The sequence below is a fragment of the Dreissena polymorpha genome, chromosome 5 (assembly GCF_020536995.1).
Source record: "Dreissena polymorpha isolate Duluth1 chromosome 5, UMN_Dpol_1.0, whole genome shotgun sequence".
Classification (NCBI taxonomy): domain Eukaryota; kingdom Metazoa; phylum Mollusca; class Bivalvia; order Myida; family Dreissenidae; genus Dreissena; species Dreissena polymorpha.
Genome location: NC_068359.1, coordinates 116767328 through 116782095, shown reverse-complemented (window position 1 = coordinate 116782095; position 14768 = coordinate 116767328). Strand labels below are relative to the sequence as shown.

At 38.9% G+C, this 14768-nt stretch overlaps 1 long non-coding RNA gene across 8 annotated transcripts; it reads left to right on the top strand.

Annotated features, from left to right (window-relative positions):
- Positions 1–657: 657 nt before the first annotated feature.
- Positions 658–13999, top strand: LOC127832042 (uncharacterized). Of its 8 annotated transcripts, XR_008026641.1 has the most exons (13): positions 1050–1081; positions 2679–2838; positions 3141–3227; positions 4831–4990; positions 5293–5379; positions 6981–7140; positions 7443–7529; positions 9129–9288; positions 9591–9677; positions 10803–10962; positions 11265–11351; positions 12478–12637; positions 12940–13999. It is a non-coding gene; the product is annotated as an uncharacterized LOC127832042 (long non-coding RNA). The 8 variants fall into 8 exon arrangements; XR_008026642.1 differs by lacking the exons at positions 1050–1081; positions 2679–2838 and adding an exon at positions 658–691; XR_008026646.1 differs by lacking the exons at positions 5293–5379; positions 6981–7140.
- Positions 14000–14768: the final 769 nt, after the last annotated feature.

Sequence of the window (14768 nt, the reverse complement as noted above, 5' to 3'; positions counted from 1 at the left end):
TGTCATTTTGACCCAATAAGGGCTGTTTGCAATTGGGCTGTTGCACTTGGGGTCATAAGGGGGTAAATGCTGGAAAATCACACCGAAACCTGTTCCGGAGACATATTCTAAGACTACTTAAACACCCGGTATTGTTTTTCAGTGCCATTTTGACATTAATTTGCATCAATCTCAATAATGAACCTAATGCATGTCTTTATTTCATCTGTATTTATTATTATTGTTTACTTTTTGAGCCTTTTTCTGTTAAAAATGCCCGCCAATTTTGGACCTACACTTCTATCCGCCTTCGGCCTTCAACCCATTCAGGCAGAATCTACTCAGAATACACTACTTTGCCTTATTTTACCTGTTTGGATATCTCGCTGAGTTCAAGTAAAATCAGTATTCAGCTGAAACACAAAAAGGATAATCATATTATGCTTTCTTTCCTGGAAGAATGTTGTTGCGATAGACCCTGCATGAAAAACACCAGGGAATCTGTATTTAAGTGACCTTATATTATGCGTAAACCTAAGTGTGCATTTGTAGGCGGTGTCGAAATGGGTCCTATAGCTCTGCTGAACTGTCGTCCAATTGGTTTACAAGTCCGGCTGAAGTGACAGGCCATCAAAACTGTACAGTTGTGACTGATTCGGAGACGGCCCTCAACACTCCGCCCAGTCGGTCGAGAGGATCGGTGTCCTTGCAGGTTAGTACGCCGTTATTTTCAATTAAATCTATTGTAAATGATTTCTTGATATCCTGGCACACTTTTGTCACCAAAAATTAGGAAATTTGTGTGTTTTACATTGACTGCAGAGCTCTGAAACCAAACTTTGTGGCGATAACTTTGCCGGTGTGCCCGACAATGTGATGCCGGCGGGGTGAATTAACCATTTGCAGCAAATAAAGCGAGAAAGACTATTGAAAGCTTACTCTAATTGTATCTAACTTACATTAGGTTGGGCACCGTAATGGGCAAATGCGCACAAAAAACCTTTTTGTTTCTCAGATTACACGGAATTGAGCACCCGGCCAGACTGACACTTTCCGGAGCCTGCCCTAGAACGGAACTCGAGCCGAGGAATCATAGGTCCAGGTGTGACAAAAGACTTAAAGCTCAGGTCTGACGATGACTTTTTTAGTCAGGAAGCCAAGTGTGTTGTTTTTCCATGCAAGCGAGCCCTTTTGTTGGGTCAAATGACATCAGCATTGCTGCTTCTACATGGATTTTACCTAAAATGTGCAAAAAAAAATATAAAAAGTTTGTTCGAATCCAGTTCAAAACCTGCTTTGATGCACAAATATTGCCATTGATGATTTTTTTCACTTATTAAGCCATATGTAAGATAAGCTTTGCCTATTAGAATCGAAAGACATGCCTTGTATGGAGTCTAAGTGCTGCATGTATGATGTAACCGAGTTTGGCTTTTCTACCTTAATTCTTGACGCGAACGCTGTTACGCATGGCGCTTTCAACGGCAACTTTAATGAATTAATCTGTGTGTCATTGTACCGGAACTTTGTGATCTTTCTCAAAACAGATTATACCTGTGGGAAAAGTGCCTTTATTTAAATTTGAAGGGGTTTGGGTTCTCTTAAAGGTCACATAACCCAAACCGGAACTCCTGTTTTAGGGTTACATGCAGTCAGTTTGATACTTAGCACACATTGTTGAGTGCATGCTGCCTAGGATTTGTAAAATACATTGCAAATGGTTGGTTTTGGTATCAACTTGAAGGTATATTTGTAAGCAATAAGAAAATAAGCCATTTTTGTGCTCTACTTTTTGTGTTGATGGTTCCCGGCTTCGAAAGTAGGTCATACTATTTGAGCCCAAAATGGTTGTCTGCACAGCTGTCAAAACCGGTTGCCTATTCTAAGGTAAATATTTTGAGTTGCGCGTATAGAATTTAATGACATGCATTTTTTTTCAAAAGATTATGCATTAATCTTTCCAATGATGTATGATGATATAGTGGGTATGCGCTTGATCATGGTAAAAATTGATATCGAACTTCAACTATTTTATATGTAATATAGAAGGAAATTAATTGCGCATGCGTAACCTTTAAGCACAATCCGACCAAGTTAGTCGTCTGCCAGAATTTTGACATTTGACCATTAAAAACTCTCTGTATTGCAAAACATAACTGCCAGATGTCATTTTGACCCAATAAGGGCTGTTTGCAATTGGGCTGTTGCACTTGGGGTCATAAGGGGGGTAAATGCTGGAAAATCACACCGAAACCTGTTCCGGAGACATATTCTAAGACTACTTAAACACCCGGTATTGTTTTTCAGTGCCATTTTGACATTAATTTGCATCAATCTCAATAATGAACCTAATGCATGTCTTTATTTCATCTGTATTTATTATTATTGTTTACTTTTTGAGCCTTTTTCTGTTAAAAATGCCCGCCAATTTTGGACCTACACTTCTATCCGCCTTCGCCTTCAACCCATTCAGGCAGATCTACTCAGAATAACACTACTTTGCCTTATTTTAACCTGTTTGGATATCTCGCTGAGTTCAAGTAAAATCAAGTATTCAGCTGAAAACACAAAAATGATAATAATATTATGCTTTCTTTCCTGGAAGAATGTTGTTGCGATAGACCCTGCATGAAAAACACCAGGGAATCTGTATTTAAGTGACCTTAATATTATGCGTAAACCTAAGTGTGCATTTGTAGGCGGTGTCGAAATGGGTCTATAGCTCTGCCTGAACTGTCGTCCAATTGGTTTACAAGTCCGGCTGAAGTGACAGGCCATCAAAAACTGTACAGTGTGACTGATTCGGAGACGGCCCTCAACACTCGCCCAGTCGTGTCGAGAGGATCGGTGTCTTTGCAGGTTAGTACGCCGTTATTTTCAATTAAATCTATTGTAAAATGATTTCTTTGATATCCTGGCACACTTTTGTCACCAAAATTAGGAAATTTGTGTGTTTTACATTGACTGCAGCTCTGAAACCAAACTTTGTGGCGATAACTTTGCCGGTGTGCCCGACAATGTGATGCCGGCGTGGTGAATTAACCATTTGCAGCAAATAAAGCGAGAAAGACTATTGAAAGCTTACTCTAATTGTATCTAACTTACATTAGTTGGCACCGTAATGGGCAAATGCGCACAAAAAACCTTTTTTGTTTTCTCAGATTACACGGAATTGAGCACCCGGGCCAGACTGACACTTTCCGGAGCCTGCCCTAGACGGAACTCGAGCCGAGGAATCATAGGTCCAGGTGTGACAAAAGACTTAAAGCTCATGTCTGACGATGACTTTTTTTAGTCAGGAAGCCAAGTGTGTTGTTTTTTCCATGCAAGCGAGCCCTTTTGTTGGGTCAAATGACATCAGCATTGCTGCTTCTACATGGATTTTACCTAAAATGTGCAAAAAAAATATAAAAAGTTTGTTCGAATCCAGTTCAAAACCTGCTTTGATGCACAAATATTGCCATTGATGATTTTTTTTCACTTATTAAGCCATATGTAAGATAAGCTTTGCCTATTAGAATCGAAAGACATGCCTTGTATGGAGTCTAAGTGCTGCATGTATGATGTAACCGAGTTTGGCTTTTCTACCTTAATTCTTGACGCGAAACGCTGTTACGCATGGCGCTTTCAACGGCAACTTTTATGAATTAATCTGTGTGTCATTGTACCGGAACTTTGTGATCTTTCTCAAAACAGATTATACCTGTGGGAAAAAGTGCCTTTAATTTAAATTTGAAGGGGTTGGGTTCTCTTAAAGGTCACATAACCCCAAACCGGAACTCCTGTTTTTAGGGTTACATGCAGTCAGTTTGATACTTAGCACACATTGTTGAGTGCATGCTGCCTAGGATTTGTAAAATACATTGCAAATGGTTGGTTTTGGTATCAACTTGAAGGTATATTTGTAAGCAATAAGAAAATAAGCCATTTTTGTGCTCTACTTTTTGTGTTGATGGTTCCCGGCTTCGAAAGTAGGTCATACTATTTGAGCCCAAAATGGTTGTCTGCACAGCTGTCAAAACCGGTTTGCCTATTCTAAGGTAAATATTTTGAGTTTGCGCGTATAGAATTTAATGACATGCATTTTTTTCAAAAGATTATGCATTAATCTTTCCAATGATGTATGATGATATAGTGGGTATGCGCTTGATCATGGTAAAAATTGATATCGAACTTCAACTATTTTATATGTAATATAGAAGGAAATTAATTGCGCATGCGTAACCTTTAAGCACATCCGACCAAGTTAGTCGTCTGCCAGAATTTTGACATTTGACCATTAAAAACTCTCTGTATTGCAAAACATAACTGCCAGATGTCATTTTGACCCAAATAAGGGCTGTTTGCAATTGGGCTGTTGCACTTGGGGTCATAAGGGGGGTAAATGCTGGAAAATCACACCGAAACCTGTTCCGGAGACATATTCTAAGACTACTTAAACACCCGGTATTGTTTTTCAGTGCCATTTTGACATTAATTTGCATCAATCTCAATAATGAACCTAATGCATGTCTTTATTTCATCTGTATTTATTATTATTGTTTACTTTTTGAGCCTTTTTCTGTTAAAAATGCCCGCCAATTTTGGACCTACACTTCTATCCGCCTTCGCCTTCAACCCATTCAGGCAGATCTACTCAGAATAACACTACTTTGCCTTATTTTACCTGTTTGGATATCTCGCTGAGTTCAAGTAAAATCAAGTATTCAGCTGAAAACACAAAAATGATAATAATATTATGCTTTCTTTCCTGGAAGAATGTTGTTGCGATAGACCCTGCATGAAAAACACCAGGGAATCTGTATTTAAGTGACCTTAATATTATGCGTAAACCTAAGTGTGCATTTGTAGGCGGTGTCGAAATGGGTCTATAGCTCTGCCTGAACTGTCGTCCAATTGGTTTACAAGTCCGGCTGAAGTGACAGGCCATCAAAAACTGTACAGTGTGACTGATTCGGAGACGGCCCTCAACACTCGCCCAGTCGTGTCGAGAGGATCGGTGTCTTTGCAGGTTAGTACGCCGTTATTTTCAATTAAATCTATTGTAAAATGATTTCTTTGATATCCTGGCACACTTTTGTCACCAAAATTAGGAAATTTGTGTGTTTTACATTGACTGCAGCTCTGAAACCAAACTTTGTGGCGATAACTTTGCCGGTGTGCCCGACAATGTGATGCCGGCGTGGTGAATTAACCATTTGCAGCAAATAAAGCGAGAAAGACTATTGAAAGCTTACTCTAATTGTATCTAACTTACATTAGTTGGCACCGTAATGGGCAAATGCGCACAAAAAACCTTTTTTGTTTTCTCAGATTACACGGAATTGAGCACCCGGGCCAGACTGACACTTTCCGGAGCCTGCCCTAGACGGAACTCGAGCCGAGGAATCATAGGTCCAGGTGTGACAAAAGACTTAAAGCTCATGTCTGACGATGACTTTTTTTAGTCAGGAAGCCAAGTGTGTTGTTTTTTCCATGCAAGCGAGCCCTTTTGTTGGGTCAAATGACATCAGCATTGCTGCTTCTACATGGATTTTACCTAAAATGTGCAAAAAAAATATAAAAAGTTTGTTCGAATCCAGTTCAAAACCTGCTTTGATGCACAAATATTGCCATTGATGATTTTTTTCACTTATTAAGCCATATGTAAGATAAGCTTTGCCTATTAGAATCGAAAGACATGCCTTGTATGGAGTCTAAGTGCTGCATGTATGATGTAACCGAGTTTGGCTTTTCTACCTTAATTCTTGACGCGAAACGCTGTTACGCATGGCGCTTTCAACGGCAACTTTTATGAATTAATCTGTGTGTCATTGTACCGGAACTTTGTGATCTTTCTCAAAACAGATTATACCTGTGGGAAAAGTGCCTTTAATTTAAATTTGAAGGGGTTGGGTTCTCTTAAAGGTCACATAACCCCAAACCGGAACTCCTGTTTTTAGGGTTACATGCAGTCAGTTTGATACTTAGCACACATTGTTGAGTGCATGCTGCCTAGGATTTGTAAAATACATTGCAAATGGTTGGTTTTGGTATCAACTTGAAGGTATATTTGTAAGCAATAAGAAAATAAGCCATTTTTGTGCTCTACTTTTTGTGTTGATGGTTCCCGGCTTCGAAAGTAGGTCATACTATTTGAGCCCAAAATGGTTGTCTGCACAGCTGTCAAAACCGGTTTGCCTATTCTAAGGTAAATATTTTGAGTTTGCGCGTATAGAATTTAATGACATGCATTTTTTTCAAAAGATTATGCATTAATCTTTCCAATGATGTATGATGATATAGTGGGTATGCGCTTGATCATGGTAAAAATTGATATCGAACTTCAACTATTTTATATGTAATATAGAAGGAAATTAATTGCGCATGCGTAACCTTTAAGCACATCCGACCAAGTTAGTCGTCTGCCAGAATTTTGACATTTGACCATTAAAAACTCTCTGTATTGCAAAACATAACTGCCAGATGTCATTTTGACCCAAATAAGGGCTGTTTGCAATTGGGCTGTTGCACTTGGGGTCATAAGGGGGGTAAATGCTGGAAAATCACACCGAAACCTGTTCCGGAGACATATTCTAAGACTACTTAAACACCCGGTATTGTTTTTCAGTGCCATTTTGACATTAATTTGCATCAATCTCAATAATGAACCTAATGCATGTCTTTATTTCATCTGTATTTATTATTATTGTTTACTTTTTGAGCCTTTTTCTGTTAAAAATGCCCGCCAATTTTGGACCTACACTTCTATCCGCCTTCGCCTTCAACCCATTCAGGCAGATCTACTCAGAATAACACTACTTTGCCTTATTTTACCTGTTTGGATATCTCGCTGAGTTCAAGTAAAATCAAGTATTCAGCTGAAAACACAAAAATGATAATAATATTATGCTTTCTTTCCTGGAAGAATGTTGTTGCGATAGACCCTGCATGAAAAACACCAGGGAATCTGTATTTAAGTGACCTTAATATTATGCGTAAACCTAAGTGTGCATTTGTAGGCGGTGTCGAAATGGGTCTATAGCTCTGCCTGAACTGTCGTCCAATTGGTTTACAAGTCCGGCTGAAGTGACAGGCCATCAAAAACTGTACAGTGTGACTGATTCGGAGACGGCCCTCAACACTCGCCCAGTCGTGTCGAGAGGATCGGTGTCTTTGCAGGTTAGTACGCCGTTATTTTCAATTAAATCTATTGTAAAATGATTTCTTTGATATCCTGGCACACTTTTGTCACCAAAATTAGGAAATTTGTGTGTTTTACATTGACTGCAGCTCTGAAACCAAACTTTGTGGCGATAACTTTGCCGGTGTGCCCGACAATGTGATGCCGGCGTGGTGAATTAACCATTTGCAGCAAATAAAGCGAGAAAGACTATTGAAAGCTTACTCTAATTGTATCTAACTTACATTAGTTGGCACCGTAATGGGCAAATGCGCACAAAAAACCTTTTTTGTTTTCTCAGATTACACGGAATTGAGCACCCGGGCCAGACTGACACTTTCCGGAGCCTGCCCTAGACGGAACTCGAGCCGAGGAATCATAGGTCCAGGTGTGACAAAAGACTTAAAGCTCATGTCTGACGATGACTTTTTTTAGTCAGGAAGCCAAGTGTGTTGTTTTTCCATGCAAGCGAGCCCTTTTGTTGGGTCAAATGACATCAGCATTGCTGCTTCTACATGGATTTTACCTAAAATGTGCAAAAAAATATAAAAAGTTTGTTCGAATCCAGTTCAAAACCTGCTTTGATGCACAAATATTGCCATTGATGATTTTTTTCACTTATTAAGCCATATGTAAGATAAGCTTTGCCTATTAGAATCGAAAGACATGCCTTGTATGGAGTCTAAGTGCTGCATGTATGATGTAACCGAGTTTGGCTTTTCTACCTTAATTCTTGACGCGAAACGCTGTTACGCATGGCGCTTTCAACGGCAACTTTTATGAATTAATCTGTGTGTCATTGTACCGGAACTTTGTGATCTTTCTCAAAACAGATTATACCTGTGGGAAAAGTGCCTTTAATTTAAATTTGAAGGGGTTGGGTTCTCTTAAAGGTCACATAACCCCAAACCGGAACTCCTGTTTTTAGGGTTACATGCAGTCAGTTTGATACTTAGCACACATTGTTGAGTGCATGCTGCCTAGGATTTGTAAAATACATTGCAAATGGTTGGTTTTGGTATCAACTTGAAGGTATATTTGTAAGCAATAAGAAAATAAGCCATTTTTGTGCTCTACTTTTTGTGTTGATGGTTCCCGGCTTCGAAAGTAGGTCATACTATTTGAGCCCAAAATGGTTGTCTGCACAGCTGTCAAAACCGGTTTGCCTATTCTAAGGTAAATATTTTGAGTTTGCGCGTATAGAATTTAATGACATGCATTTTTTTCAAAAGATTATGCATTAATCTTTCCAATGATGTATGATGATATAGTGGGTATGCGCTTGATCATGGTAAAAATTGATATCGAACTTCAACTATTTTATATGTAATATAGAAGGAAATTAATTGCGCATGCGTAACCTTTAAGCACATCCGACCAAGTTAGTCGTCTGCCAGAATTTTGACATTTGACCATTAAAAACTCTCTGTATTGCAAAACATAACTGCCAGATGTCATTTTGACCCAAATAAGGGCTGTTTGCAATTGGGCTGTTGCACTTGGGGTCATAAGGGGGGTAAATGCTGGAAAATCACACCGAAACCTGTTCCGGAGACATATTCTAAGACTACTTAAACACCCGGTATTGTTTTTCAGTGCCATTTTGACATTAATTTGCATCAATCTCAATAATGAACCTAATGCATGTCTTTATTTCATCTGTATTTATTATTATTGTTTACTTTTTGAGCCTTTTTCTGTTAAAAATGCCCGCCAATTTTGGACCTACACTTCTATCCGCCTTCGCCTTCAACCCATTCAGGCAGATCTACTCAGAATAACACTACTTTGCCTTATTTTACCTGTTTGGATATCTCGCTGAGTTCAAGTAAAATCAAGTATTCAGCTGAAAACACAAAAATGATAATAATATTATGCTTTCTTTCCTGGAAGAATGTTGTTGCGATAGACCCTGCATGAAAAACACCAGGGAATCTGTATTTAAGTGACCTTAATATTATGCGTAAACCTAAGTGTGCATTTGTAGGCGGTGTCGAAATGGGTCTATAGCTCTGCCTGAACTGTCGTCCAATTGGTTTACAAGTCCGGCTGAAGTGACAGGCCATCAAAAACTGTACAGTGTGACTGATTCGGAGACGGCCCTCAACACTCGCCCAGTCGTGTCGAGAGGATCGGTGTCTTTGCAGGTTAGTACGCCGTTATTTTCAATTAAATCTATTGTAAAATGATTTCTTTGATATCCTGGCACACTTTTGTCACCAAAATTAGGAAATTTGTGTGTTTTACATTGACTGCAGCTCTGAAACCAAACTTTGTGGCGATAACTTTGCCGGTGTGCCCGACAATGTGATGCCGGCGTGGTGAATTAACCATTTGCAGCAAATAAAGCGAGAAAGACTATTGAAAGCTTACTCTAATTGTATCTAACTTACATTAGTTGGCACCGTAATGGGCAAATGCGCACAAAAAACCTTTTTTGTTTTCTCAGATTACACGGAATTGAGCACCCGGGCCAGACTGACACTTTCCGGAGCCTGCCCTAGACGGAACTCGAGCCGAGGAATCATAGGTCCAGGTGTGACAAAAGACTTAAAGCTCATGTCTGACGATGACTTTTTTTAGTCAGGAAGCCAAGTGTGTTGTTTTTCCATGCAAGCGAGCCCTTTTGTTGGGTCAAATGACATCAGCATTGCTGCTTCTACATGGATTTTACCTAAAATGTGCAAAAAAAATATAAAAAGTTTGTTCGAATCCAGTTCAAAACCTGCTTTGATGCACAAATATTGCCATTGATGATTTTTTTCACTTATTAAGCCATATGTAAGATAAGCTTTGCCTATTAGAATCGAAAGACATGCCTTGTATGGAGTCTAAGTGCTGCATGTATGATGTAACCGAGTTTGGCTTTTCTACCTTAATTCTTGACGCGAAACGCTGTTACGCATGGCGCTTTCAACGGCAACTTTTATGAATTAATCTGTGTGTCATTGTACCGGAACTTTGTGATCTTTCTCAAAACAGATTATACCTGTGGGAAAAGTGCCTTTAATTTAAATTTGAAGGGGTTGGGTTCTCTTTAAGCACATCCGACCAAGTTAGTCGTCTGCCAGAATTTTGACATTTGACCATTAAAAACTCTCTGTATTGCAAAACATAACTGCCAGATGTCATTTTGACCCAAATAAGGGCTGTTTGCAATTGGGCTGTTGCACTTGGGGTCATAAGGGGGGTAAATGCTGGAAAATCACACCGAAACCTGTTCCGGAGACATATTCTAAGACTACTTAAACACCCGGTATTGTTTTTCAGTGCCATTTTGACATTAATTTGCATCAATCTCAATAATGAACCTAATGCATGTCTTTATTTCATCTGTATTTATTATTATTGTTTACTTTTTGAGCCTTTTTCTGTTAAAAATGCCCGCCAATTTTGGACCTACACTTCTATCCGCCTTCGCCTTCAACCCATTCAGGCAGATCTACTCAGAATAACACTACTTTGCCTTATTTTACCTGTTTGGATATCTCGCTGAGTTCAAGTAAAATCAAGTATTCAGCTGAAAACACAAAAATGATAATAATATTATGCTTTCTTTCCTGGAAGAATGTTGTTGCGATAGACCCTGCATGAAAAACACCAGGGAATCTGTATTTAAGTGACCTTAATATTATGCGTAAACCTAAGTGTGCATTTGTAGGCGGTGTCGAAATGGGTCTATAGCTCTGCCTGAACTGTCGTCCAATTGGTTTACAAGTCCGGCTGAAGTGACAGGCCATCAAAAACTGTACAGTGTGACTGATTCGGAGACGGCCCTCAACACTCGCCCAGTCGTGTCGAGAGGATCGGTGTCTTTGCAGGTTAGTACGCCGTTATTTTCAATTAAATCTATTGTAAAATGATTTCTTTGATATCCTGGCACACTTTTGTCACCAAAATTAGGAAATTTGTGTGTTTTACATTGACTGCAGCTCTGAAACCAAACTTTGTGGCGATAACTTTGCCGGTGTGCCCGACAATGTGATGCCGGCGTGGTGAATTAACCATTTGCAGCAAATAAAGCGAGAAAGACTATTGAAAGCTTACTCTAATTGTATCTAACTTACATTAGTTGGCACCGTAATGGGCAAATGCGCACAAAAAACCTTTTTTGTTTTCTCAGATTACACGGAATTGAGCACCCGGGCCAGACTGACACTTTCCGGAGCCTGCCCTAGACGGAACTCGAGCCGAGGAATCATAGGTCCAGGTGTGACAAAAGACTTAAAGCTCATGTCTGACGATGACTTTTTTTAGTCAGGAAGCCAAGTGTGTTGTTTTTCCATGCAAGCGAGCCCTTTTGTTGGGTCAAATGACATCAGCATTGCTGCTTCTACATGGATTTTACCTAAAATGTGCAAAAAAAATATAAAAAGTTTGTTCGAATCCAGTTCAAAACCTGCTTTGATGCACAAATATTGCCATTGATGATTTTTTTTCACTTATTAAGCCATATGTAAGATAAGCTTTGCCTATTAGAATCGAAAGACATGCCTTGTATGGAGTCTAAGTGCTGCATGTATGATGTAACCGAGTTTGGCTTTTCTACCTTAATTCTTGACGCGAAACGCTGTTACGCATGGCGCTTTCAACGGCAACTTTTATGAATTAATCTGTGTGTCATTGTACCGGAACTTTGTGATCTTTCTCAAAACAGATTATACCTGTGGGAAAAGTGCCTTTAATTTAAATTTGAAGGGGTTGGGTTCTCTTTAAGCACATCCGACCAAGTTAGTCGTCTGCCAGAATTTTGACATTTGACCATTAAAAACTCTCTGTATTGCAAAACATAACTGCCAGATGTCATTTTGACCCAAATAAGGGCTGTTTGCAATTGGGCTGTTGCACTTGGGGTCATAAGGGGGGTAAATGCTGGAAAATCACACCGAAACCTGTTCCGGAGACATATTCTAAGACTACTTAAACACCCGGTATTGTTTTTCAGTGCCATTTTGACATTAATTTGCATCAATCTCAATAATGAACCTAATGCATGTCTTTATTTCATCTGTATTTATTATTATTGTTTACTTTTTGAGCCTTTTTCTGTTAAAAATGCCCGCCAATTTTGGACCTACACTTCTATCCGCCTTCGCCTTCAACCCATTCAGGCAGATCTACTCAGAATAACACTACTTTGCCTTATTTTACCTGTTTGGATATCTCGCTGAGTTCAAGTAAAATCAAGTATTCAGCTGAAAACACAAAAATGATAATAATATTATGCTTTCTTTCCTGGAAGAATGTTGTTGCGATAGACCCTGCATGAAAAACACCAGGGAATCTGTATTTAAGTGACCTTAATATTATGCGTAAACCTAAGTGTGCATTTGTAGGCGGTGTCGAAATGGGTCTATAGCTCTGCCTGAACTGTCGTCCAATTGGTTTACAAGTCCGGCTGAAGTGACAGGCCATCAAAAACTGTACAGTGTGACTGATTCGGAGACGGCCCTCAACACTCGCCCAGTCGTGTCGAGAGGATCGGTGTCTTTGCAGGTTAGTACGCCGTTATTTTCAATTAAATCTATTGTAAAATGATTTCTTTGATATCCTGGCACACTTTTGTCACCAAAATTAGGAAATTTGTGTGTTTTACATTGACTGCAGCTCTGAAACCAAACTTTGTGGCGATAACTTTGCCGGTGTGCCCGACAATGTGATGCCGGCGTGGTGAATTAACCATTTGCAGCAAATAAAGCGAGAAAGACTATTGAAAGCTTACTCTAATTGTATCTAACTTACATTAGTTGGCACCGTAATGGGCAAATGCGCACAAAAAACCTTTTTTGTTTTCTCAGATTACACGGAATTGAGCACCCGGGCCAGACTGACACTTTCCGGAGCCTGCCCTAGACGGAACTCGAGCCGAGGAATCATAGGTCCAGGTGTGACAAAAGACTTAAAGCTCATGTCTGACGATGACTTTTTTTAGTCAGGAAGCCAAGTGTGTTGTTTTTCCATGCAAGCGAGCCCTTTTGTTGGGTCAAATGACATCAGCATTGCTGCTTCTACATGGATTTTACCTAAAATGTGCAAAAAAAATATAAAAAGTTTGTTCGAATCCAGTTCAAAACCTGCTTTGATGCACAAATATTGCCATTGATGATTTTTTTCACTTATTAAGCCATATGTAAGATAAGCTTTGCCTATTAGAATCGAAAGACATGCCTTGTATGGAGTCTAAGTGCTGCATGTATGATGTAACCGAGTTTGGCTTTTCTACCTTAATTCTTGACGCGAAACGCTGTTACGCATGGCGCTTTCAACGGCAACTTTTATGAATTAATCTGTGTGTCATTGTACCGGAACTTTGTGATCTTTCTCAAAACAGATTATACCTGTGGGAAAAGTGCCTTTAATTTAAATTTGAAGGGGTTGGGTTCTCTTAAAGGTCACATAACCCCAAACCGGAACTCCTGTTTTTAGGGTTACATGCAGTCAGTTTGATACTTAGCACACATTGTTGAGTGCATGCTGCCTAGGATTTGTAAAATACATTGCAAATGGTTGGTTTTGGTATCAACTTGAAGGTATATTTGTAAGCAATAAGAAAATAAGCCATTTTTGTGCTCTACTTTTTGTGTTGATGGTTCCCGGCTTCGAAAGTAGGTCATACTATTTGAGCCCAAAATGGTTGTCTGCACAGCTGTCAAAACCGGTTTGCCTATTCTAAGGTAAATATTTTGAGTTTGCGCGTATAGAATTTAATGACATGCATTTTTTTCAAAAGATTATGCATTAATCTTTCCAATGATGTATGATGATATAGTGGGTATGCGCTTGATCATGGTAAAAATTGATATCGAACTTCAACTATTTTATATGTAATATAGAAGGAAATTAATTGCGCATGCGTAACCTATAATCTGACAGATGGCGCCAAATGTTAGTTTTACGTCTTTTAAAACCTTCAATTAAAGAGCGCAGACTGGTTTTACGTTAGTAAGATTCGTAAGAATTCTTAAGTCTGCGAACGCGTTTATGAAACGTTCGTAGGAATTGGCGTAAGAACGTCCGTACGTAAAAATCGCAGAATTCTTACGAAAAACTTAAGAATTGTTTATGAAACGGGGCCATTAAGCGTCACTTCACGTGTTCCAATAAACAGCGAGTAAAATTGACATAATATATCACAAGATGCTTGAAATTCTAAATATATAAACAAATGTTGCTATATCTACGAAATTAACAGCAAATGTGACCTACCTTGTTTATTGAACGCTGCTAAAGGCAATGGAATGCAGGCTGCACATACACAAAAAACTATCCGCAGCATTTTGTTCACTGTATTTTTTTTCATGCAGATAAAACATCAATACGAAGCACATTTCTAAACATCCACCACACAAGGTCTATACATTCATCACACGTGTACATATTTGACAATGACGTTAAAACTTTAGACAGCAACTAGTTGAGTATTGTTATACACATGCTGTTTCCAATCATTCAGTGTGTTAAAACACAGATTATTTTTAATACATGTATTTTAAATGAATTTTACTTCACGCGCGTGTACGAAATTACAAGTGATAGATTACGAATATATACGGTGTCAAATATAAATCCAAAGTCATATTTACACAATAATATTGTTATTAAATCAATGATTTGAATATCCGGATAG